The following is a 13,793-nucleotide window of genomic DNA, read 5'->3' on the forward strand; positions in this document are numbered from 1 at the left end:
ATAGTCAGATCACTAGCCAGATTAATAAAAAAGTAAAGAGAGAAGAATCAAACAGATGCAATAAAAAACAATAAAGGGGATATCACCACAGATTCCACAGAAATACAAATTACCATCAGAGATTACTACAAACAACTCTATGCACATAAACCAGTAAACCTGGAAGAAATGGATAAATTCCTAGATACTTGCACCCTCCCAAGCCTAAACCAGGAAGAAGTCGAAACCCTGAATAGACCAAGAACTGAAGTTGAGGCAGCAATTAGTAGCCTACCAACCAAGAAAAGCCCAGGTCCAGATGGGTTCACAGCCAAATTCTACCAGACATACAAAGAGGAACTGGTACCCTTCCTTCTGAAACTATTCCAAACAATCCAAAAAGAGGGAATCCTTCCCAAATCATTTTATGAGACCAGCATCATCCTGATATCAACACCCGGCAGAGACTCAACAAGAAAACTTCAGGCCAATATCCATGATGAACATAGATGCAAAAATCTTCAATAAAATACTGGCAAGCCGATTGCAACAGCACATCAGAAAGCTTATCCATCAAGAAGGCTTCATCATGGGGATGCAAGGCTGGTTCAACACGCAATCCATCATGTAAACAGAACCAAAGACAAAAACCACATGATTATCTCAATAGATGCAGAGAAGGTCTTCCACAAAATTCAACAGCCCTTTATGCTAAAAACTCTCAATAAACTAGGCATCGGCAGAACATATCTCAAAATAATAAAAGCTATTTATGACAAACCCACAGCCAATATCATACTGAATGGACAAAAACTAGAAGCATTCCCCTTGATATCTGGCACTAGACAAGGATGCTGTCTCTCCCCACTCCCATTCAATATAGTATTGGAAGTTCTAGCCAGAGTGATCAGGCAAGCAAAACAAATAAAGGATATTCAATTAGGAAAGGAGGATGTCAAATTGTCTCTATTTGCAGACGACATCTTTGTATATTTAGAAGACCCCATCATCTCAGCCCAAAATCTCCTGAAACTGATAAGCAACTTCAGCAAAGTCTCAGAATACAAAATCAATGTGCAGAAATCACAAGCATTCCTATACACCAATAATAGACTTAAAGAGAGACATATCAAGAACGAACTGCTATTCACAATTGCTACAAAGAGAATAAAATAACTAGGAATACAACTAAAAGGATGTAAATGACCTCTTCAAGGAGAACTACAAACCACTGCTCAAGGAAATAAGAGAGGATACAAACAGATGGAAAAACATTGCATGCTCATGGTTAGGAAGAATCAATACTGTGAAAATGGCCATACTGCCCAAAGTAATTTATAGATTCAATGCTATACCCATCAAGCTACCTATGACCCTCTTCACAGAACTGGAAAAAACCACCTTAAACTTCATATGGAACCAAAAGAGAGCCCGCATAACCAAGTCAATTCTAAGCAAAAAGAACAAAGCTGGAGGCATCACGCTACCTGACTTCAAACTATACTACAAGGCTATAGTAATCAAAACAGCATGGTACTGGTACCAAAACAGAGATATAGACCAATGGAACAGAACAGAGGTCTCGGAGGCAATGCCACACATCCACAGCAATCTGATCTTTGACAAACCTCACAAAAACAAGCAATGGGGAAAGAATTCCCTGTTTAATAAATGGTGTCGGGAAAACTGGCCAGCCATGTGCAGAAAGCAGAAACTAGACCCCTTCTTGACACCTTACACTAAAATTAACTCCAGATGGATTAAAGACTTAAACAAAAGACCTAACACCATAAAAACTCTAGAAGAAAACCTAGGCAAAACCATTCAGGACATAGGCATAGGCAAGGACTTCATGACTAAAACACCAAAAGCATTGGCAACGAAAGCCAAAATAGACAAATGGGATCTAATTAAATTCCAGAGCTTCTGCACAGCAAAAGAAACAGTCATTAGAGTGAACCCGCAACCAACAGAATGGGAAAAAAATTTTGCAAACTACCCATCTGACCAAGGGCTAATATCCAGAATCTACAATGAACTAAAACAGATTTACAAGAAAAAAACAAACAAGCCCATTCAAAAGTGGGCAAAGGATATGAACACTTTTCAAAAGAAGACATATATGAGGTCAACAAATATATGAAATTCAATTTGACCCAGAAATCTCATTACTGGGTATATATTCAAAGGATTATAAATCGTTCTATTATAAAGACACATGTACATGCATGTTCATTGCAGCAGTATTTACAATAGCAAAGACCTGGATACAACCCAAATGTCCATTGACAATAGACTGGACAAAGAAAATGTGCTATATATACACTATGCAATACTATGCAGCCATAAAAAAAGATGAGTTTGTGTCCTTTGTAGGGACATGGATGAATCTGGAAAGCATCATTCTCAGCAAACTGACACAAGAACAGAAAATCAAACACCGCATAGTCTCACTCACAGGTGGGTGCTGAACAATGAGAACACATGGACACAGGGAGGGAAGCATCACACACTGGGGTCTGTTGAGGGGGACGAGGGGAGGGACAGCGGAGGGTAGGGAGTTGGGGAGGGATAACATGGGGAGAAATGACAGATACAGGTGACTGGGATGGAGGTAGCAAACCACATTGCCATGTGTGTACCTATGCAACAATCCTGCATGTTCTGCACATGTATCCCAGAACCTAAAGTACAATAAAAAATATATACATTAAAACAATTAAAAATTAAAAAAAAAAGATGAGTAATTACATGTCAGGCACACAGTAGTTACTCAATACATGGCAGCAACCATCACCAGTAACATGTTAACTGAAATTTATAAAATATTATTAATGTTATAAACATCCACATGTCATTTAAAAAATGGGATGAATCTGGGCGTGGAGGCTCATACCTGTAATCCCAGCACTTTGGGAGACTGAGGTGGGTCAGATCGCTTGAGGTCAGGAGTTCAAGACCAGCCTGGCCAACATGGTAAAACCCCTTCTCTACTAAATAACACAAAAAATTAGGTGGGCTTGATGGTGCAAGTCTGTAATGCCAGCTACTGGGGAGGCTGAGGCAGAAGAATCGATTGAACCCAAAAGGCAGAGGTTGCAGTGAGCCAAGATTGCACCACTGCACTCCAGCCTGGGGGACAGAGCAAGACTCCGTCTTAAAAAAAATAAAAAATGGAATAAAATATCTATGCATTTCTACTCAATAAACATAGGCAAAAAGGAACTGAGATTAGGGAATTTGGGGGAAGTGGTAAATGTATGAATCATAAATAGGATCTGCCATTTTCTATGTTTTCAAATAGTGAGGCTGTATTTGTGCACACTTTTAAAAATAGAAACACAAAAAAATTTTTTTGTGGGGACAAAGAAAGCCACATACGGAATGTGATTGAAAATATGTAAATATATGCATTAAAAATTAGAGAATAATTCAGGTGTGATGGTTTATGCCTGTAATCCCAGCACTTTGGGAGGCCGAGGTGGGCAGATCGCCTGAGGTCAGGAGTTCAAGACCAGCCTGACCAACATGGAGAAACCTAGTCTCTACTAAAAATACAAAATTAGCTGGGCATAATGGCACATGCCTGTAATCATAGCTACTCAGGAGGCCGAGGCAGAAAAATCGCTTGAACCCAGGAGGTAGAGGTTGTTGTGAGCTGAGATCACGCCATTGCACTCCAGCCTAAGCAACAAGGGTGAAAACTCCATCTCAAAAAAAAAAAAAAGGAGAACAAAACCAAAATGATTATGGTGCGATTATAGGTATATTTTCTTTTTTGTTTTTTAACTTCTCAAGTTTCTTACCATGAACTTGAATTTGTTTTATAATAAGTTTTTGCAAGATATTTATGGCAGTAACTACTTCAGTGATGACATATGAAACAGGCATGACAATAAGACCACGTTAAGAAGGATCTTACAGACTAAATTAAGAGGTTTGTCTTTTATCCTACAGGCAACAGTCTCCCTGGGGGCTGTGAGGCATGAGACCATATTAGGAATGGATGTGAAGGGAGACAGGAATATTAATCTGGAGACAGCTGGATTAACAAATGATGGTGCTGGGACCAAGACAGCAGCTTTGAGTAGGGAGGAAAAGATGTGGGTAGATTCCAGATACTTTTAGAAGTAGCATTAATAGGACTTGAAGACTGAGTGAATATGAGAGGTAAGGAAAAAAGAAGGTTCAAAGACTGTTCAAGTTTTCATGTCAAATTACCTGGATGAACTACCCTCCTGCCACTGACAGGGAAACAATTTGATCGGAGTTATTGCATTGGGGCAGGCAGTGCACAATTATCTGACTGCATTCTTAGGACAACTCTTGGTAGGAGAACTATTATTTCCACTTTACAGGTAAGAAAGCTGAAACTCAGAGAAGTAAAATATCTTGCCCAAGGACATCTATGTAATTAGGGTGCTGGGATTCAAACTCAGTGAGCAGTGACTCTTGAGAGTCCATGATTAAACCACCAATGTCCTGCCTCCCAGCCCAACAGGAAGAACAAGTTCAGAGAGAGGGTTGGAGAGTAGAGAAGAAAAACAAAAGAAGATAATATATTTAGGCCAGGCGCAATGGCTCATGTCTGTAATCCTAGCACTTTGGGAGGCCAACGTGGGAGGACTGCTTGAGTCCAAGAGTTCAAGTCCAGCCTGGGCAATGCAGTGAGACCCCATCTCTACAAAAAAATCTTTTAAATTACCTGGGTGGCCGGGCGTGGTTGCTCACACCTGTAATCCCAGCACTTTGGGAGGCCGAAGCGGACGGATCACAAGGTCAGGAGTTCGAGACTAGCCTGGCCAACATGGTGAAATTCCATCTCTACTAAAAATACTAAAAAAATTAGCTGGGCATGGTAGTGGGCGTCTGTAATCCTAGCTACTCGGGAGGCTGAGGCACAAGAATCACTTGAACCTGAGAGGCAGAGGCTGCAGTGAGCCAACACTGCGCCATTGTACTCCACTCTGGGTGACAGAGTGAGACTCCATCTCAAAAAAAAAAAAAAAGCTGGGCAAAGTGGCATGCACCTGTAGTCTCAGTGGCTCAGGAGGCTGAGACAGGAGGATTGCTTGAACTCAGAAGGTTGAGCTGCAGTGAGCCATGATAGTGCTACTGCACTCCAGCTTGGGCAACTGAGTGAGAACATGCCTCAAAAAAAAAAAAAAAAAAAGAGAGAGAGATCAACAGCATCAAACATCAAGAATCCTAATCAAAGAAAATGAGGACTGAAAAGCTTCTACTGGTTTTAAAAGTACTATGATTAAAAATTTCGATCTCTATATCCAAATTATAATTTTCTTTCATACATACATTTAAAAACTATAGTATCATGCTTAATATAAGAAGGATTTTTTCAAAATGTTCTTGGGTTATGACATTATAATTCTTAGATTATCTATGAAGCATACACATTTTTAGTTTTGGATGTAATTTTCATGTTTCATCATTCTCAAAACCAGTCTTTGTTCTGGCTTTGTCTCTGAGTAAAAGTCGAGCCAGCAAACATAACTTCAAGCCTATGTGTAAGCAAAATGATATTTTTAATCAAATTAGTAATTTAAGAGATGGTAGAAATCTAGTCCAACTTGGGCAACAAAATAAAGTTCCAGTAATTCATACTACAAAATCGAAGCATACATAATGATGCCCAGTTTTTAAAAACTGGGAATAGGCAGTGGTGTGGTGGCTCATGCCTATAATGCCAGCATTTTGAGAGGCCAAGGTGGGAAGGTTGCCTGAGCCCAGAGGTTTGTGACCAGCCTGGGCACACAAAGAGACCCCATCTCTATAAAAAAAAAAAAAAATTAGCCAGGCATAGTGGTACATGCCTGTGGTCCCAAATAATTGGGAGGCTAAGTGGGGAGGAATGATCCCCAGAGGTTGAGGCTGCAGTGAGTCATGATCACACCACTGCACTCCAGCCTGGGGAACAGAACGAGACCCTGTCTCAAACAAACAAACAAACCCCCTCAAAAAACCATGAATAAAAAAAGATTTAAAGATTTATCTCTAACTAGCTATTAAAGGATCAATATTTAGCCCCATTCCCTTCACCTATACATATAAAGAAGGTTCATCATTAGCTAAATATTTCTTCTAAAATCCTTACTCATTCTTCCTACGAAACAAATAGACAAAGGTCAGTGAGAAACCCTCCATAATTATACAACTTGTGAAAACGAAAACAATCTAGATGTGGGGAAAAGTCTTTCAAAGCAGTATCTAGGCCGGGCGCGTTGGCTCAAGCCTGTAATCCCAGCACTTTGGGAGGCCGAGGCGGGTGGATCACGAGGTCAAGAGATCGAGACCATCCTGGTCAACATGGTGAAATCCCGTCTCTACTAAAAATACAAAAAATTAGCTGGGCATGGTGGTACGTGCCTGTAGTCCCAGCTGCTCAGGAGGCTGAGGCAGGAGAATTGCCTGAACCCAGGAGGCGGAGGTTGCGGTGAGCCGAGATCGCGCCATTGCACTCCAGCCTGGGTAACAAGAGTGAAACTCCGTCTCAAAAAAAAAAAAAAAAAGCAGTATCTAAAATACAGATACCAAGATAAAAAATATTATTTGCTCTCACAAGAATTTTAAAATCCTGCATGATGAAAGATACCATAAACAAAGTTAAAAACAATAACAACAAAAAATAAAGCACGAGAAACTATTTGCCACATATGTAACAACAGATTAATATGTGTAATAGGTAAAAAACTAAGTCATTAAGAAAGAGACAAACCTTAGTAGAAAAAATACGCAATGGATAAAAAATGACAATTGACTGAAGAAATGCAAGGTCAAAAACGACGCCAAAAGGTGCTCAACTTCGTGAATAATTAATGAAATGCAAGTGAAAAAAAAGCAGAAGCTCTTTTGTGTGACCCTCACTTAACTGAACGGCAAGGTTTACCAACTACACTCTCTTTTCCCTCTGTGAAATCTCCTTGATTTCAGAGTACTATCAAAGCTGGTAGGTTACTCTGTTTGAGCCTTTGCACTTCTATTTCTACCAGTTGAGTTACATGTTCACCAATAGTAATTTAGGTGTGTTTCCCAGTGTATGTATGTCAATTGTATTTGTTATTATAATTACACAATTTACTTACCTATTCTATAAATGGATGAAATATAAGCATAGAAAGAATACTTATTTCTCTGAAAATTAATTTGACTGCTTTGGAAAAACTATATAAAGGTAAAAAGCTTAAGAGAGGTCTCTAATTAGTTGTGAGGAGAATTAATGTAAGAGACTAGGATTTGAGCTCAGCTGGATTAGTTCCATTAAGTTCTCATTCCACTTTAAACTTAAACTAAAAATGGCAGATGATGTATAATGGGCATAGTTTATACATGCAAGATGATGACAAATTCTATAAAAGTATTTATTCTATAATTTTTAAAAAGATTTTTCTCAATAACTTGTGTGTGTGTGTGTGTGTGTGTGTGTGTGTGTGTATATGTGTGTGAGTGAGAGAGAGACAGAGAGAGAGAGTGACAGAGCCTTTCTCTGTGGCCTAGGCTGAAGTATACTGGCATGATCCTGGCTCACTGCAACCTCTGCCTCCTGGGTTCAAGCTATCCTCCTGCCTCAGCCTCCCGAGTAGCTGGGACTACAGGCATGTGCCACTACACCAGTAAATTCTTGTATTTTTAGTAGAGATAGGGTTTCACCATGTTGGCCAGGCTAGTCTTGAACGCCTAACCTCAGGTGATCCGCCTGCCTTGGCCTCCCAAAGTGCTGGGATTACAGGTGTGAGCCACAGCACCTGGCCCTTAATAACTACTTGACTGGACAACTATTAGTCTCAATTCCAAAACAGAAGAAAATTTCCATGATAATTAAATGCCTATTTTTGCTTAACAGATTAACAAAAACAAACAAAAGAATAATACCTTGTGTTAGTAATGGTACATGGAAATGAACACTCTGACATGATGTTGATAAGAGTATAAATTTGTACAATTTTTGGGAGGACTTATTGGGGAGTTATTTATCAAAGTTAAAAATGACTCAATAGTAGTTAACAATTCAACTTACCTACTGCCTGAAAAAAAAATTGGACAAGACATACAATGGTTTCAATAACTGGATATGAGTAAATGATGGACATCAATCCCTTAGGTATCACTGTTCTCAGGCTATGGGGTAGTGGGAGAAAACTTAAGTGAAGCCCAACAGAGCTGAGGGCACAGAGCTCAGAATCTGAGAAGACCAAAGGGGCTAATTTTTACAGAAAAGAGTACCACACAGAAAAGAACTAAACAGAAAGAGAACTCCTGAGATCTGCAGAGAGCTACCCTCTAGTATTCAGCAGAGTATTTATTAGTGCATGTGGTATGAGGAAACTCTCTGAGGCCAGGGAAATCATCATTCAAAAGAATTTAAGGGAATAGCTCTTCACGTTCACACAGGCCTAGGAACAATGACTATTCTTATCAGCCAGACAGAAAAATCTTAAAATTCCTGCCACATTACCTAGAATTCTCAGAAGTGTCCTGCCTTAAGAGTAGGGATTAATTATCGCTAGAACAAATGCTCCTCTGGTTCCACCTAACAAATCTTAAAAGTAGAATTTGAGGGCAAGGGGAGAGAGAGCATTAGGACAAATACCTAGTTCATTAGGGGCTTAAAACCTAGATGATGGGTTGATGGGTGCAGCAAACCACCATGGCACATGTATACCTATGTTACAAATCTGCACTCTGCACACGTATCCCTAGAACTTAAATTTTTTTTTTAAAGTAGAACTTGAAAGGATCAAACTGTTTCCAAGTACCTTAACTGCACCAGAACAAAGCTCAAGAATATTTACAAAAATATCCAGCATCCAACAAGATAAAACACAATGCCCGTGAGCCAATAAAAACTGCCACACAAGCAAAGAAGAAGAAAAATATGACCCATAATGTGGAGAAAAAGCAATCAATCAAAAGCTACCTAGAATAGACACAGATGTTGGAATTAGCAGACAAGGACATTAAGGTAGAAATTTTATCTGTTCAAAAATCTTGAGCAGAGATGGAACGTGTTAAATAGAAATACAGAAGACATAAAAATACTCAAATCTAACTTTTAGAGATGAAAACTACAATATATGAAGAACAAATACACTGAAAAAAATTAATGGCATATTAAACACTGGCATATTAAACACCTATATTAAGAGATTAGCAAACTTAAAGCATAGGAATTAAGCTTATAAAAAACACAGAGAAGGAAGATTAAAAAGGAAAGACCTGGGTAGGGGGAGATGGCTCACTCCTGTAATCCCAGCACTTTGGGAGACAGAGGTGCGTGGATCACAAGGTCAGGAGTTCAAGACCAACATGGTGAAACCCTGTCTGGCGTGGCCAACATGGTGAAACCCCATCTCTGCTAAAAATATAAAAATTAGCTGGGCATGGTGGCATGCGCCTGTAATCCCAGCTACTCAGGAGGCTGAGGCTGCTTAAGAATCGCTTGAACCTGGGAGGTGGAGGTTGCAGTGAGCCAAGACAGCGCCAGTGCACTCCAGCTGCGGTGACAGAGCAAGACTCTGTCTCAAAAAAAAAGGGAAGACCTAAAGAAGTCCAACATACATGAAATTATAGTTCCCAAGAAAGGAATAGAAAAAATGAGAAAATTTTCTAAATTTGATGAAAATTAGAAATTCGCAAATCTATGAAGCTCAGTGAACTCCCAAGCACAAAAAAATGAAGAGAAACTATACTAAGGCACATGTGACCAAACCGATCAACACCACCGGTAAGAAAGAGAAAATCTTAAAAGCAGATGGAGGAGGGAAGAAACGACATGGACGGAGCAACAAAGATAAGGATGACAGGAGACTTCTTGTCTAAAACAATGCGAGTCAGAAGACAGTGGAACAACTTTCTTTCTGTGAGATAGAGACAGAGTCTCAGTCTGTCGCCCAGGTTGGAGTGTAGTTGCTCACTGCAACCTTCGCCTCCTGGGTTCAAGTGAGTCTCCTGCCTCAGCATCCTAAGTAGCTGGGATTACAGGCATCCACCACCACAGCTAACTAATTTTGTATTTTCAGTAGAGACAAGGTTTCATCATATTGCCCAGCCTAGTCTCAAACTCCTGGCCTCAACTGATCCGCCTGCCTTGGCCTCACGAGTGCTGGGATTACAGGTGTGAGCCATTGCACCCAGCCAACTTTCAAGTACTAATATTTAGAAACCTGTCAGCCTGGAATTCTAAAGCCAGGGAAAATATCTTTCAAAAGCAAAGATGAAATTCTTTTTCAGACATACAAAAGCTGAAATAAGGTCGGGTGTGGTGGTTGACGCCTGTAATCCTAGCACTTTGGGAGGCCAAGGTGGGCGGATTATGAGGTCAGGAGATTGAGACCATCCTGCTAACACAGTGAAACCCCATCTCTAGTAAAAATACAAAAAAAACTTAGCTGGGTGCGGTGGCACGTGCCTGTAGTCCCAGCTACTGGGGCGGCTGAGGCAGGAGAATTGCTTGAGCCCAGGAAGCAGAGGTTGCAGTGAGCCGAGATCGCTCCACTGCACTCCAGCCTGGGTAACAGCAAGACTCCATCTAAAAAAAAAAAAAAAAAAAAGCTGAAATAATGCAGGTTTGCTGGTGATTAACTAATATTAAAAAAAATTTTTTTCAGGTAGTCCAGGTACGGTGGCTCACACCTTTAATCCCTGCACTTTGGGAGGTGGATCACTTGAGGAGGACTCAAGTGAATTACTTTGGGAGGCAGGTGGATCACTTGTGGTAAGGAGTGAAAGACCAGCCTGGCCAACACAGCAAAACTCCATCTCTACTAAAAATACAAAAATTAGCTGGGCGTAGTGGTGGGTGCCTGTAATTCTAGTTACTCAGGAAGCTGCGGCAGAAGAATCACTCGAATGGGAAAAGAGGAGGCTGCAGTGAGCCAAGATCGCACCATTACATTCCAGCCTGAGTAACAGTGAGATCAGTCTCAAAAATAAATAAATAATTAATTAAACAAATAAATAATCTTGCCTCACCATCTTGGACCCTGTGAAGGCATGCTACGAATAGAACTCTGAAAGGAAGTATGTCTGGAAAGCAGGCTATGGTCCAAGGCCGTTTTTGCTGGCTATAAGCGGGGTCTCTGGAATCAAAGGGAACACACATCTCTTCTTAAAATTGAAGGTGTTTATGCCCGAGTTGAAACAATTCTATCTGGGCAAGAGATGTCCTTATGTATACAAAGCAAAGAACAACACAGTGACTCCTGGTGGCAAACCAAACAAAACCAGAGTAATCTGGGGAAAGGTAACCCGGGCCCATGAACACAGTGGCAAAGTTCATGCCAAATTCCGAAGCAGCCTCCCTGCTAAAGCTATTAGACACAGAATCTGAGTGATGCTGTACCCCTCAAGGATTTAAACTCATGAAACATTAATAAATAAAAGTGGGTTTGTAAAAATCAAAATAAAATGTTTTTTCATGTAAAGACAAATGATAACACTATCTATACAAACAGATAAAGAGCACTGGAGCAACTTAGATCAAATGGACAAATCCCTTGAAAGACACAAACTAACAAAGCTCACTAAAAAAGCAACTGATAGCCCAAATACCCCACAGCAGTTAAAGAAACTGAATTTGTAGCTAAGATCCTTCTCACACATATAAAAAACTTCAGGCTGAGATGGTTTCACTGCTGAAGTCTACCAAACATTTAAGGAAGAAAAAATACCATTTCTAACCAAACTCTAAAAAACTTGAAAAGGAGGGAATACGTCCCACTTCATTCTATGAAACTAGTATTACCCTCAACTCAAAATCAGACAAAGACACTATAAAAAAAAGAAAAAAAAAAAGTACAGACCATGTTGTTTTATAAACACAGACATGAAATTTCTTAACAAAATTTTAGCGAATCTAGTCATAAAACTTAAAAATTGACAGTATATCATAACCAGGTGGGGTTTATGAATGGAATCACATTTTAAAATCAAGGTAATTTACCTTAACGGCAAAATTAAAATTAAAAACCAGAAGGACTCAAGTGGATCACTTTGGTAGGTGGGTGGGTCACTTGAGGTCAGGAGTAAAAGATCAGCCTGGCCAACATGGTAAAACTCCATCTCTACTAAAAATACAAAAATTAGCCAGGTGTAGTGGCAGGTGCTTGTAATTCCAGCTACTTGGGAGGCTGAAGCAGGAGAATCGCTTGAACGGGAAAGATGGTAGTTGGAGTGAGCCAAGCTCTCACCACGGCACTCCAGCCTTGGTGACAGAGTGAGACTTGGTCTCAAAAATAAAAAAATAAACAAACAAACAAGCAAATAAATATTTTTGCCTTGTCATTTATTGGATCCTGTAGATGCCTGCTAGGAACAGGATCCTATTTCGATATTTCAGTATTAAAATATTTCAATAAACGTATATTTCAATAAATGCTTAATTTATTATTTCAATAAATGCATAAAAACACTCTGAGAAAATCCAACATCTACTTCATGAAAGCAGAAATAGAAGGTAAGTTCTTCAACCTGATAAGGTCATTTACAAAAAATCTACAGGTAACATAATACTTAAGGGTGAAAGAAAGACTGAATACTTTTGCCCTGAGATCAGAAACAGGATAATATGCCCAAGCTCACCATTTCTTTTCAAGACTGTAAGGAGAGGTTCCAGCCAGTACTCACTCTCTCTCTCTCTCTCTCTCTCTCTCTGTCACACACACACACACACACACACACACACACACACACTCTCTCTCTCTCTCTCTCTCTGTAAATATATATGTATATAAATTATCTATTCTATATACTAGCAATGAACAATCAAAAATAGAAATAAAAAAGCACCATTTACAATATCGTCTGGAAATATGATAAACTTAGGGATAAATCTAAGAAAAGACATGAAAGACCTCTACAGTAAAAACTGTAAAATTCTGCTGAGAAAAACTGAAGACCTAAATAAATGTTATGATGTACCATGGTCATGGATCAGAGACTCAATATTGTTAAGTTGTCAGTTCTCTCCATATTAATCTACAGATCCAGTGAATCTCTAATAAAATCTCAGCAATAATTTTTTTAAGAAATTGACAAGCTGATTCTAAACTTCAAATGGAACTGCTGAAGACCCACAATAGCCAAAACAACTTTGAAAAAGAATAAAATGGAAGGACTAACACTACCTAATTTCAAGGCTTACAGAACTATAGTAATCAAGGCAGTGTGGAATTTGCATAAAAACAGACATATAGTCTTCATCTTTGCTGAAGACTAATTATGCTGGGACTATTACCCAACACGTCCCTTTCTCTGAATCAGATGATGAGAAGTTGGACCCTTTCTGGATAAAGGCTTTTTGAAAGTAAGACTTAACCGGTTGATTTGAGTCATGTTTATTTGCACTAGGATGTAAGACTGTTTCCCATCCCCAGTTTTCTCACAAAAATCAATTTTCTCAAAATTCATTTAGGAAATGATAATACTTGGGAATAGTAAGCCTTCAAAAATAATCTTACAGGCCGGTGTGGTGGCTCACACCTGTAATCCCAGCACTTTGGGAGGCCAAAGTAGGTGGATCACTTGAGGTTAGGAGTTGGAGACAAGCCTGGGCAACATGGTGAAACCCTGCTCTACTGAAAAACACAAAAATTAGCCGGATGTGGTGGCAGGTGTCTGTAATACCAGCTATTCAGGAGGCTGAGGCAGAAAAATCACTTGAACCCAAGAGGCGGAGGTTGCAGTGAGCGGAGATTGTGCCACTGCACTCCAGCCTAGAAAACAGAGTGACTCTATCTCCAAAAAAAAAAAGACAAATAGATCAATAGAACAGAATACACAGTCCAGAAATAGACTCGCAC

General features: G+C 39.6%; 1 protein-coding gene and 1 pseudogene across 2 annotated transcripts in view; one reads left to right on the top strand and one right to left on the bottom strand.

Annotated features, from left to right (window-relative positions):
• PKP2 (plakophilin 2) overlaps positions 1-13,793 on the bottom strand; it is a 115,840-nt gene that overhangs the window by 66,885 nt on the left and 35,162 nt on the right. The gene's annotated exons all lie outside the window — the stretch shown is intronic.
• On the top strand, positions 10,554-11,350 carry LOC116530255 (annotated as a pseudogene).

Source organism: Sapajus apella, unplaced genomic scaffold (genome assembly GCF_009761245.1).
Source record: "Sapajus apella isolate SASKATOON/1434 unplaced genomic scaffold, GSC_monkey_1.0 scaffold66, whole genome shotgun sequence".
Lineage (NCBI taxonomy): Eukaryota > Metazoa > Chordata > Mammalia > Primates > Cebidae > Sapajus > Sapajus apella.